Below are 12774 nucleotides of genomic sequence, written 5' to 3' on the forward strand. Positions count from 1 at the left end.
TTAAGGCTTGCCCTCATAATTTTCTTGCAATTCAGCTGATGGTTATACTCATTCTGCTCTCTTTTCTCTCTTTTTTTGTGTATCTATGGAAGGAAGACATTAGGGTTGAAATGTGTGTGAATAGAATCTTTTGCTCTGCTTCCAGCTACTTTGCCTCACTTCTACAAAGCCTGTGATTGATTGATATATTACATATTGAACCAATTATTTCATCACATTTCAAGTTGAATGAGTGAACCTGGGCTACACCAGTGCAATAAGCAATGTAGTGGAACCAGGGTGGATTTGATTTAAATCATGATTTAAAGTTTAAAAATCAATTTTTTTGACAATTTAAATTTTTAAAAATCAATTTTAAATTGTGATTTGAATCAATTTGATCTTTTTAAACTTTGGTTTTTTGTCCACCTTGAGCGGAATATAGGGAACTCCCGTCTTTCAAGCTGGATCTTTGCTCCGTCTACTTCATCACTGTCTACACTGACTAGCTGCAGCAATCCTTTCAGGATTTGAGACAGATTTCCCATCCCTGTCTAGAGATTTGCTCCCCTTCAAAATGTGGCAATTGAACTGCAAAACCTTATTATTCCTGGTTCACATCTTGCTTTCGGACACAAACATATTAGATGAATCACAGGCCTCTGTTCTCAGCCTCTGTATTTGTAACACAAAGAACAATACTGGTCTACTTAACAGGATTATCTAAGAATTACTGGGGGGGAATGCATTTTACTTTGAATCAAGACCAGGTTCAAGTTTGAGGGCATTTTCAGGAAATTGCCCTTTTGTGTACAGCTTTTTCTTCCTTTGGTATTGGCAGCGGTGCTGTGGTTCTTTTTTCTAAGGATTGTTTCATTGAGGGCTTCTCATCTTTATTTCCTACAGTGCCGCTACCATGTCGCTCTGGTTCATTGTCAGTAAGTAAAATGTCAGCTCCTAGACCAAGCTGCCCAGGGTGAGGGGGTCTTAGGAAGCTTTCGTTGCCCATGAGTCTTTTTAGTAGCTCAAAGGTGCTAGCTGCAGATCTCCTTTGAATATTAAAACTTGATCTGTAAATGGCAAATATGGAAGGACCATGTCCAGAATGTCACAATGTTGGTGGAGCTGTCATAGGAGCAAGGTGGCCCCCATTTTATTGAGTGTTGAGAGTAACAGGAGAAGACCCCCTGCATCGCATTTCTTATGAGTCCATTCTTTGCTGTGTTATCTCTTCAGTTGCCTCAGAACTGGGCCAGGTGTAATCCTCAGTGATATACAGTAGGACCCCCTTATCCATGGGATCAGTATCTGCTGATTCACTTACCTACAGTCTGAAAAAATTAAAAATATTAATCGGGGGGAAAAAATCCAGAAAAATATTAGTTTTCACGTGTTTTACCAGAACTGGCCACTAGAGGGAGCCATGCCATGAAGAATACATAGTATGGTCTCTGGCTGCTTTAGGCCTCTCCCCTTGTGAGCTTTCTTCCTCCTCCTGCCTACTGGTTTACCCAGAAGAAGAAAAAATATATATACGAGGCTTTGAAAGCATTGGCAGGGCATTCTAGGCGGGAAGGGGGGGCATCTTGGGCCAACATTTAAGGGCCCACTGGCCTTGTATTGTGGCAGGTGTGAGCGCGTGCAGAGTGATGGCAAGTAGCTTTCCCGAGGCAGCGGTGTTGGTCTCCACGCTTAGCCCTCCCTTTGGGTAAATATTGGGTTTCTGTGGATCGGGGGGGAGGGGGCTGGGGTTCCTGTGGACTCCTTTGTCCCAAGGGGTTGCCTTCACCTTCAGCATCCGTGGGGGGGGCTTGGAACTAATCCCCCATGGATGGGGGGGGGGTTCTACCATAGTTTCTTTCAGCAATACTATGACTACAGAAAGGCCTGTTACAAAATGTGTGTCTTTGCAGCAGGAAAGAGACTTGGGGTGCAAGTGCAAAGAGATAAAAGCACAGATTGATCAGCTCTGAATTGATAACCAGGAAATGGGATGAGTTTGCTTTAGCGCAGAGCACACAGGAGTCAGGAGAGAGAAAGAGAGGCAACCAGCCCCAGTTTGCAGCTTTTCAAAGCAGCTTCTTTTGTAGCCATCCAGATTTTCAGGAGGCATGACTACAGCAGAATTACCTTAACAAGTTATGAACAAGGATTGATTGCTGATTTCCTTCTCTCTCTTGTCTATTTAGCTAAAGCAATGGGCTTCCACCAGCTGGTCTTTGTAAACAAGGGCTGATTGTCAGTTTCTGCTTCTCTGTCTTTCTGTCTCTGTTTTGGCTTTCTACGTGCTCTACTGCAGCCATGCTCAACCTTTTTTTTGGCTATAGCCATAAACACAATATGAAAGAAATAGACGCAGAATCAGGATTATATAAGCTGACTAAAAAACCTTATAAGATGATGTGTGAAGGATTGGTTCCAGCCTGTGGCCTCCTTCAAATGTGCTAGCCCACCCCCCTCCCGAGGGGCCATATGGTCCTTGTTGAGAATGGCTGTTCTAGTGCATCAGAGTGAGCTCCAAGCCTTAAGAATAAATTTAAAAAACTGTTTGGAGGCAACAGGAACTCAGATGAGGGAAACAAGTGCCCCTTTGCTTCCTCTCTCCCCACCTTGAACTAGGGAGCTGGGAGAGCCAGTTTCTAATTGTTCATTCAGCCTTCAAGCTCAAGGAATTACACCACTTGAACTAATATGAAAGTATTTGTTTTTCTTTTTTAAGTAGAAGCCCCAGCAGTGGAGGAAAAAAGTAAGGAATAGGTGGAGGAAATCCAGGCCGATTTGCATCAACTTGTATGTTGTGTAGTCAATGGAAAATAATACGAATGTGACCATCCCAGTCTTGGAACATTTCCTGTGTCATTTGTCAATGTAATCAGCTCCTTATTCCCATCTTTCTATGCATGGTTGCAGAGTATAGGCAGCACCTCCATGGTAAAGCTAGACTCTGAACAAGTCTATGTCTGTTAGTGCAAAAGACTGTTCTGAATAAAGTGTGCACTGGATTACAGCCAAAGTCTAGTAAAAGAAATAAGAATGAATAGCATTGGGCAGAGAGATTTTTTTAAAAGCCTCTTATTTTGAATTGTAATTAGCTTACAAGGTATCTTAGCTCAGGTTAGCTCTGAAATGCAGTTGTGCAGGATCAAATCGGAACTTGTCCAGTCTGTGTTGCTTGAATATCTCTGGACATTGTATTATTGTATTGTGTTGATTTTGCTGTTAATGTTTAATTCTTGTGGGGGGGTGGTTTGGTCACAGCTTTAGCTGTTGCTTGACAACAGGAGAGGTGAATAGTCAGTTTTTACTTTTATTTTAGTAGTACAAGGTTTGTAGTTTGCGTAGAAGCCTGAGTGAATTAAAATACAGAAATTACCAATATATTCCATCTCCAACTTATAAAATGGGTTTGTTGTTAAAGATAGTCAACTGAAAACATGATTGTGTTTTTCTTATTAAATAACTTTAGCCTGAAGCCAATGTTATGTGTAATTAAAGAGGGGAAATAGTTTCCTGTGCATTGGGAAAACATGTAACAGAGGTAGAGGACCCCTGTGTAGCTTTCTGTGAGCAGGACACTGGAAAAATGGGAATACCAATCACACAATTACTGTCATTGGATGGAGACCACTGTTGGCATTTAGGTGTAGAATGCTCAGAAGTACAGTAGTGCTGTTTCTGGTGGCATGCTGGGACCACATGAATTTGCCCAAGGCAGCACAGTATTTAACGCCATCAGCTACACGTGCTCCAGGTGACTGCAGATGGTCCCTCTCCCAAGAAGCACGGTGGAGAATTGAACTCCCAACACTTGGCTCTACAAGAAGGCATTCCAACCTACTGAGCTATATTAGTTCTCCTTTTTGTAAAAAAAAAAAAAGGGGGGTGAAGCTTCTAAAGACCTTGTACATATCCTAGCTACAGAATAAAAGTAAAATTAAGTGATCAGCTTTTGAATTCTGATTAAATATGGCCATATCATATATAATTGTCCGTAAGTAAAATGTGGTAGAATAATATTTACAAGTGTGGACTGATGTTTGACCCAATAGCCCTAGTTTCTAGGGAGAAATGTAAATGGTCCCTGAGTCTATGCTTATGATTACGCGGTATGAATATTGAATGCCTTTGAAGGAAATGAAGCTGTAATTATGAGTTCCTCTTTTATAACAGCTGCTGTTACTACATTTGATCATCATGTTCAACAGGCCTGAGGAATAAGTGATATCCTAGGCTGAATGCATAATAATTACTATTTTGTACTGCCATTTCCAGAATTCTCCAGCCAGCATACAGGGTGGAAAATTGTGATAGTGGCAGTAAAATAAGTTTTATACATGTTCTGATCCCAAATTTGAAATGATAGGGTTACTAGATTTTCTTGCAGATTAATGCATATGTTAATGGGAAAGTGCCAAACATTGTTACATTTGATAAGAGAATAGAAGAATTTTCTAGAATGAAGGAAGGGATAACAGTAAAGAATAGTAAAAAGGCTAAAACCTCTCCAAAATGCTAGAGGATTACTTGGAAGTGAAATGGGATAGAACCAGCTAGAGACTTATTCTCGTTAGTCACAGTACAGTGGTGCCTCAGCTTACGAACGTCCCAATTTACAACCATTTTGAGTTACGACCAGCTCCGGCCGCAAAATTTTGCTTTGACTTGCAGTCGGAGCTTCCAGTTACAACAACAACAACAAAAAAAGGCAGGGAAAAAGGGGGGGAATTCAAGTTGCTAACCGTTGGTAGGTGAAGAGGCTGCTTCTTTGTAGCTCTTTTGCCCCAACGGTTAGAGTGAGTGCGATCAGAGGAGGCTTCGGACTGCCTGGTAAGTTAAGGTGCTGCTTTCTGCTTTTTAAAAACTTTCTGATGGGTCTTGGGGAGTTTGTTTGCTTTTGGGGTTTTTTCCCCCATTTCCAATGGGTCTTGTGGGGTTTGTTTGCTTTTTGGTGTCCCCCCATTTCTGATGGGTTTTGGGGGAGTTGTTTGCTTTTTGGGTTTTTTCGCCCATTTCCAATGGGTTTTGCAAAGTTTGTTTGCTTTTTGGGTTTTTCCCCCATTTCTGATGGGTCTTGCGGGGTTTGTTTGCTTTCTGCTTTGCTTTTTTTGCATTTCTGATGGGTCTTGCATGGTTTGCTTGCTTTCTGCTTTGCTTTTTTTGCATTTCCGAAGGGTCTTACACAGTTTGTTTGCTTTGCTTTTCTTTTCTTCCCTTCGGCCGGAATTGATTAATCACTTTTCCGATGGGTCTTGCAGTGGTTTTGTGTGTATGTGTGTGTTTGTGTGATTTTTTTCTTTGGCTGGGACAGATTAGTTGCATTTCAATGCATACCTATGGGAAATGGTGCTTACGCCCATTTTGAGTTACAACCGGAGTTCTGGAACCAATTCCGTTCGTAACTCGAGGCACCACTGTATACATAAACCTCTTAAGCCATCAATTTATTCTAATTTAGACTTAACATTAAATTTAGTCCTCACGTAGAATCTTAGATCAAATACACACCGTAAGTCAAGAAAGACAGCAGTGAGTCCAAGAGGGCAGTGGCGCAGTTAGCCAGGTGATTCTGGCAGCTTGTACAGAGAACAGAGAAACTGCAAAGCTATCCAAAATGAAGAGAACAATTAAGTAGCATCAGTGGCTAAAACTAATAAATGCAAACATATAATCAGGGATGAAAAAAAAAAGGTTTTTGAAGACCATATTGCCAGAAGCATCAAGACTGAAACAAAGAATTACTTGGAAATATAAGTAGTGAGAAACTAGAGAGACAGATGAACTGTTTGATGACTGTGGAGTTAAATGAGGGTAAAGGAGGTAATGGAGACTGCAGAGAAACAGAATGAATTGCTTTCATCTGCATAAAACAGGGCAGATTCCTGCACCTGAACAAATACTTTCAGGAAGTCTGATGAACTTAGGAAGATAATGATGACAAAAGATTACATTTTGGACTTTAGAAAAAAATGTATATAAACTAATCAGACAGGTTCCAGTTTGTATTTGTTTGAGATTACTTAAAGACTTCAAATATGAAAACAGAGTGGATTTGATTTAAATCAAATTGATTGAAATCATGATTCAAATTTTAAAAATTGTTTTAACAATTTAAATTTTAAAATGATTTTTATTTAAATCAATTAGATTTTAGAAGCTATTGGTTTTAACCCACACTGTATGAAACTATACAGTTTCAGTTGAACTATTTAAAATCTTGAAAGATGATGCTGTTAAGATGCTACATTCAATATGCCAGCAAGTTTGGAAAACCCAACAGTGGCCAGAGGATTGGAAAAGATCAGTCTACATCCCAATCCCAAAGGAAGGCAGTGTCAAAGAATGCTCCAACTACCGTACAATTGCACTCATTTCACATGCTAGCAAGGTTATGCTCAAAATCCTCCAAGGTAGGCTTCAGCAGTATGTGGACCGAGAACTCCCAGAAGTACAAGCTGGATTCCGAAGGGGCAGAGGAACTAGAGACCAAATTGCTAACCTGTGCTGGATTATGGAGAAAGCCAGAGAGTTCCAGAAAAATATCTACTTCTGCTTCATTGACTATGCAAAAGCCTTTGCTTGTGTGGACCACAGCAAACTATGGCAAGTTCTTAAAGAAATGGGAGTGCCTGACCACCTTATCTACCTCCTGAGAAACCTATATGTGGGACAGGAAGCAACAGTTAGAACTGGATATGGAACAACTCATTGGTTCAAAATTGGGAAAGGAGTACGACAAGGCTATATATTGTCTCCCTGCTTATTTAAGAATACATCATGCGGAAGGCTGGACTGGAGGAATCCCAAGCCGGAATCAAGATTGCCGGAAGAAATATCCACAACCTCCGATATGCAGATGATACCACTCTGATGGCAGAAAGTGAGGAGGAATTAAAGAACCTTGTAATGAGGGTGAAAGAGGAGAGTGCAAAAACCGGTCTGAAACTCAACATCAAAAAAACTAAGATCATGGTCACTGGTCCCATCACCTCCTGGGAAATAGAAGGGGAAGATATGGAGGAAGTGTCAGATTTTATTTTCCTGTGCTCCATGATCCCTGCAGATGGAGACAGCAGCCACGAAATTAAAAGACGCCTGCTTCTTGGGAGGAAAGCAATGACAAATCTTGACAGCATCTTAAAAAGCAGAGACATCACCTTGCCAACAAAAGTCCGAATAGTCAAAGCTATGGTTTTTCCTGTTGTGATGTATGGAAGTGAGACCATAAAGAAAGCTGACCGCCGAAGAATTGATGCCTTTGAATTGTGGTGCTGGAGGAGGCTCTTGAGAATCCCCTGGACTGCAAGGAGAACAAACCTATCAATTCTAAAGGAAATCAACCCTGAGTGCTCACTGGAAGGACAGATCCTGAAGCTTAGGCTCCAGTACTTTGGCCATCTCATGAGAAGAGAAGACTCCTTGGAAAAGACCTTGATGTTAGGAAAGTGTGACGGCAAGAGGAGAAGGGGATGACCGAGGATGAGATGGCTGGACAGTGTCTGCGAAGCAACCAACATGAATTTGACACAACTCCGGGATGCAGTGGAAAATAGGAGGGCCTGGCGTGCTCTGATCCATGGGGTCACGAAGAGTTGGACATGACAAAACGACTACATATGAAACTATTGATTTTATAACAAAATGTAACATTTTCCAAAGACTGGCCTTTGTACAAGAGAGCTGGTGATAAGATGCCAATTTGAAAAAGGAGAAAGAGTTAGTTTGACAACTTTTCAAAGTACAGTAAATTCAAGGAAAATGGTATTAAAGATAAAATTCCAAGCATATAGAAAGACATGCAATGATGTAAAAATATTCAGTGTGACCTCTAAACTTGAGCCCTGTCTTTCTAACCTATTAGAATTACCATACAAATAAATTGGTGTGCTGCAGCAGACATTGGACAGAATCCAACTGACTACAGTATTTACTTTTGCTTAAATACGTTGGTGCAAATCAGAGCAACAAATACAGTAATCTGATTTTTCTTCAGATCGTATCAATCTTTCACCTTTTGCTAAAGAGCAACAAATAGCCACCAATTAATGAGTCCCTGATCAAATTCCTAGTTGTGTGCTGAGTCACACAATTGGTACACTACTAGGAATTCAGTCAGGGACTTGTTCATTACATACTGTTTACTGCTATAAGTTATGTCAGAGCACTTCAACAGCCATAAGCATTTACTTGGATTTTGGCCATTCTCTACTTTGATTTCCATAAGACTTGTGACAAAACCCCTCACCAAAGACTCCTGAGCAAAGTGAGCAGTCATAGAATGTACAGAGATCTTCTTAATAGTTGGTAACCACAGAAAAGAGAGAGTATGAGTAAACAGTTCTTACACTGGAGAGATGCCAACATTTAAGTTCCCCAAGAGTCTGTTTTGAGATGCGTTCTTTTTAAATTGCTGATGTGTTGTCCAGAGCTTGCTCTGAGCAGTGAGGTAGTCAAGCCTACTGATAATACGTGTTTTAGGGTAGTTAAAACAAAAAATGAAGTGCAAAAACTCCAAATCGGCATGAAAATCTTTCCAAATAAGAGGTTCAGTGTAAGCCAGTGTAAAGTGATGTGCTTCTTGGAATTGTAAGAAGCAGCTGGGGGGGAGTCTCTTGTGCAGCTGTTGTGAAAGACAGAGCTAGGAACATTGAAAATAAATTTTGTTGCATTACTCATGAAAAAGTCCACCTTTCCCAAGTAATTTATCATGGTGTTTTTGTTTTTGTTTTTTTTTGTTAAGTCCTGCTATGTTCTTTGGCCCTTGGAAGGGAAGTAGCGTGAGGGTTCATTGCTTAATCTTTCACTTCTTAAAAAGGGCCCTGTAAATTGGTTATCAAGTATTTGCTTCCAGGAGAACATAATACCTGATGGAGCTGTGTCGTGCAGCAGCTTCCCTTTACACTCCTAGGGATCCATAGCTAGGGCTGCTTTGGTGTCATGGCCACCAACTTTGGAAAGCTCTGAAAAGGGAGTTAGACAACTTTGTGGAACATAAAGACTACAAATGGCTAATAGTTCTAATGGTAGACTCATCAATCAGAGGAGGTATGCCTACAAATACTGATTGCTAAGAAGCACAGGTAGAAGGGGGCTAGTGCCATTGTGTGAATAGGATGCGGGACTAGAGGGGGCTTTGATCTATGCTGACAGGGTTCTGATATCCTCAGTAGAACACAAGCGCCCTCCCGCTCCTTCGCGCATGCGTACAAGCGTGGGGGGTGCCCTGCCTTCCCTAACTGGTCCGCGGGGTTAAAAAGGTCGGGGACCACTGCTCTACAGCAACAAGTATCAATAGCACAGTGTCTGGCTCCCTCTAGCAGCTCGTTCTGGAAATACATGTGAAAATAGTGGGGGGTTTTCTTGGATTTTTTTTCTTTTAATATTTTCAGACCGTGGATAAGTGATTCCTACTGTAATAATAACGTGCTGTGAAGTCAATTCTGGCTTATGACAACCTTTTTCAGGGTTTTCCAGGCAGAGAATACACAGAAATGGTTTGCCCAAGGCCACACAGGCTGGCTTTGCTTGCAGGAGGCACCATAGGGAATTGAACCTCTGGCTCTGCAGCCAGATTCCTGAACCACTAGAACTTACCTGTGCCCGGTGTTTGGCTAGGAAGTTCCTGCAACATTCCTAGATTTTTATTTTGATGGTAAAAAAAAAAAAAAACAGGCATAAGCTATGTCTGTGCCAAATGTAAAACATGGCAATATGTTTCTGTAAAGAAGGAATGCCATCTCATGAGAAGAGAAGACTCCCTGGAAAAGACCTTGATGTTGGGAAAGTGTGAGGGCAAGAGGAGAAAGGGACAACAGAGGACGAGATGGTTGGACAGTGTCATTGAGGCTACCAACATGAATTTGACCCAACTCTGGGAGGCAGTGAAAGACAGGATGGCTGGCGTGCTCTTGTCCATGGGGTCACGAAGAGTCGTACACGACTTAACGACTAAACAACAACAACAAAAAGAAGGACTGGGCAACTTGAGGACTTTGGCCTTGTTTCAAAAGCTGGTGGCAAACGTTCAGTCTGGCAAGAACAATCATCTGTCCCTTTTCCAGGACGTGGTAATTAAGGCAGAATTGAGACAGAATGGGTTGTTAGAAAGAGTGAGAAAAAAGAAAAAGTGAGTGACACAGAGTTGGAGAATAGGGGTGTTCCTGTTCACTTTTGGCTCAACCACAGATTGTCTTGATCATCTCTGATCCCTCCTGAAGGAATGCAGTCCTTGAAAGAAAAAAGTTCAGCCTCAGCCAAGGCACTGTATGGTAGTAATAAACATTTCGCCATTGCAATAGGTGTGAAGGATTTAGTTTAAGCACACAATTGAATGTCCACAAAACTACTGAAACCAGCAGACATCATTTCAAAGGACTTGTGGGCTATTTGGCTTTATATAAAAGGAAAGCTTTAAAGCAGAGGTCCCCAAACCCACCCACCCCGGTCTGCGACCCAGGGCCAGTCCGTGGCCTGAGCTGGACCAGGCCATGGAGATAGACATTCCCTCACCCCCACATGCACTTCCCCCCCGCACAGCCTGTTTGCGCCTGCGTGTGAGTGCCCGCGCATTCGCATGAGCGCTCGCACACCTGCACAAGTGTGCGCTGCCCTCTGCGCATGTGCACGAGCAAGCGCCTGTGCAAGCACTGAGCCACCCTTTTGTGCATGCGCACTAGCGCAGGGGGGTGCCCGCCTCTCCCAGCCAGTCCATGGGGCTAAAAAGGTTGGGGACTGCTGCTTACAATGATGATACATTTTAGCATTGGTTCTGCTAAATACTAGTACTGTACATGATAATGAGTAGGAGAGCAATGGCCTATCAAGACAAATTGTAAGCATCAATTGTTGCCATAGAATCATACAACTATAGAGCTGGAAGTGTCCCTGAGGATAATCAAATCCAAACCTTTGTTGAAATTCACGGTTTAAGACTCCTTGTCACGTCACCATTTAATCTCCGTTTTGAAACTTCTAATGAAGGAGAGTCCAACACCTTCAAAGGTAGTCCATTTCACCATTGAACAGCTCTTATTGTCAAGAAGTTCTTCCTAATGTTTAGTTGAAATCTTCCTTGTAATTTGAATCCATTATTTCAGGTCCTGCGTCCTGAAGTTGCAGAAAACAAGCTTGCTCCATCTTACAATATGACAGCCCTTTAAATATTTGAAGATGGCCATCATATCACCAGCGGGCTCATTAGCTCAGTGGGTTAGGTATCTGGCTGCGGAGCCAGAGGTTGGGAGTTCAATTCCCCACTGCATTTCCTGTAAGTCGAGCCATCCTCTGTAGTCATATGGAAGCTGCACAATCCCAGGATTTCCCCTGAAAAAGGGGGATGGTAAACCACTTCTGTGTATTTTTTACCTGGAAAACCCTGAACAGGGTCACCGTAAGTCAGAATTGACTTGATGGAACATTATTATTATTATTATTATTATTATTATTATTATTATTATTATTATTATTATTATTATTATTATTATTATTATTATTATTATTATTATTATTATTATTATTATTATTATTATTATCATTATTATCATTATTATCATTATTATAAAACACCAGGCACAGTCAAAATTATAAAAACATTGACTGGTATTATGTAACAGATACAGGTTTTAACCAAAAACCTATTTATCTGTTAAATATTGGCACAGTAGGTATGTTGTTCCTAATTTTGCCATAGGGAGTGCTGTAGCTCTGATGGTGTTCTTTCTGGAATTTGCAACTCTAATCTGTTTGTGCAATTTTGGGACATTCACATTTTTGGACATTTTGGGGGGTAGGGCTTATATTACGACCATCCTGAAAAATCATACTAGGGCTTATTTTCAGGTTAGGTCTTATTTTTGGGGAAACAGGGTACTACTACTACTACTACTACTACTACTACTACTACTACTACTACTACTACTACTACTACTACTACGTATCATCTCTCAGGCTTCGCTTCTGTAAGCTAAATCTATCAGCTCTCTCAATCATTTCTCATATGGCTTGGTTTCCAGAACTTGTACTGTCAGCTTGACATTAATACCAGGACGTATAATGAAACAGTTGGTCTGTCACCAAGTAGAAAGAACACAGTGATTTCTAAGATTTTCCATCAGTTTTTTAAAAATAAATCATATCAGACTAATCTAAATTAGCTAGATTAGAATAATGTTGAATATATAATGTATATACACAGACACAAGCCAGTGTCAAGGTGATGAGTCAGTAGTTGCCTAGATCATCTCCACACACACCCCTATTTTTTTTTGAAGATGGGGATCTAATCTGCTCACCTCCAGGGTTCAGAGGCTTTACTCGTTCTCCAAGAATTCTGAAAGTTTAGCGACAGAACTTCGAAGATTACATTTGCCAATTTTTCTAATACTTTGGATGCAGTTCATCTAGCACAGGATACTTAGATTCATTTAAAGCAGAGGTCCCCAACCCCTGGTCCACGGCCCAGTGCTGGTCCGTGGCCTGAGCCGGACCAGGCTGTGGAGACAGACCTCCCCCCTGCACGCACTCACCCTCGAACAGCTGATTTGCACATGCACGTGTTCCAGTGCACCTGTGCGAGCGCTGCACCGCTGTTTGCGCATGCACACAAGCATGAGCGCGCCCGTGCAAGTGCTGCCCTGCCATTTATGCATGCGTACATGCTCATTCGCACAAGTGCAGGGGGTGCCCTGCCTTCCCCAGCTGATATGCGGGGTGAAAAAGGTTGGTTTAAAGGACCTAGACATTCCACCTCCTACCCCTGAACTTATCTTGGCCAGCAGGCCCCCCTTCCCCGCAAATGCC

The 12774-nt window shown here is 41.6% G+C and overlaps 1 protein-coding gene across 2 annotated transcripts in view; it reads left to right on the forward strand.

Annotated features, from left to right (window-relative positions):
• Positions 1 to 12774, forward strand: part of ACVR1C (activin A receptor type 1C) — a 63182-nt gene that overhangs the window by 19831 nt on the left and 30577 nt on the right. The window lies entirely within an intron of this gene.

Source organism: Pogona vitticeps, chromosome 1 (assembly GCF_051106095.1).
Source record: "Pogona vitticeps strain Pit_001003342236 chromosome 1, PviZW2.1, whole genome shotgun sequence".
Classification (NCBI taxonomy): Eukaryota; Metazoa; Chordata; class Lepidosauria; order Squamata; family Agamidae; genus Pogona; species Pogona vitticeps.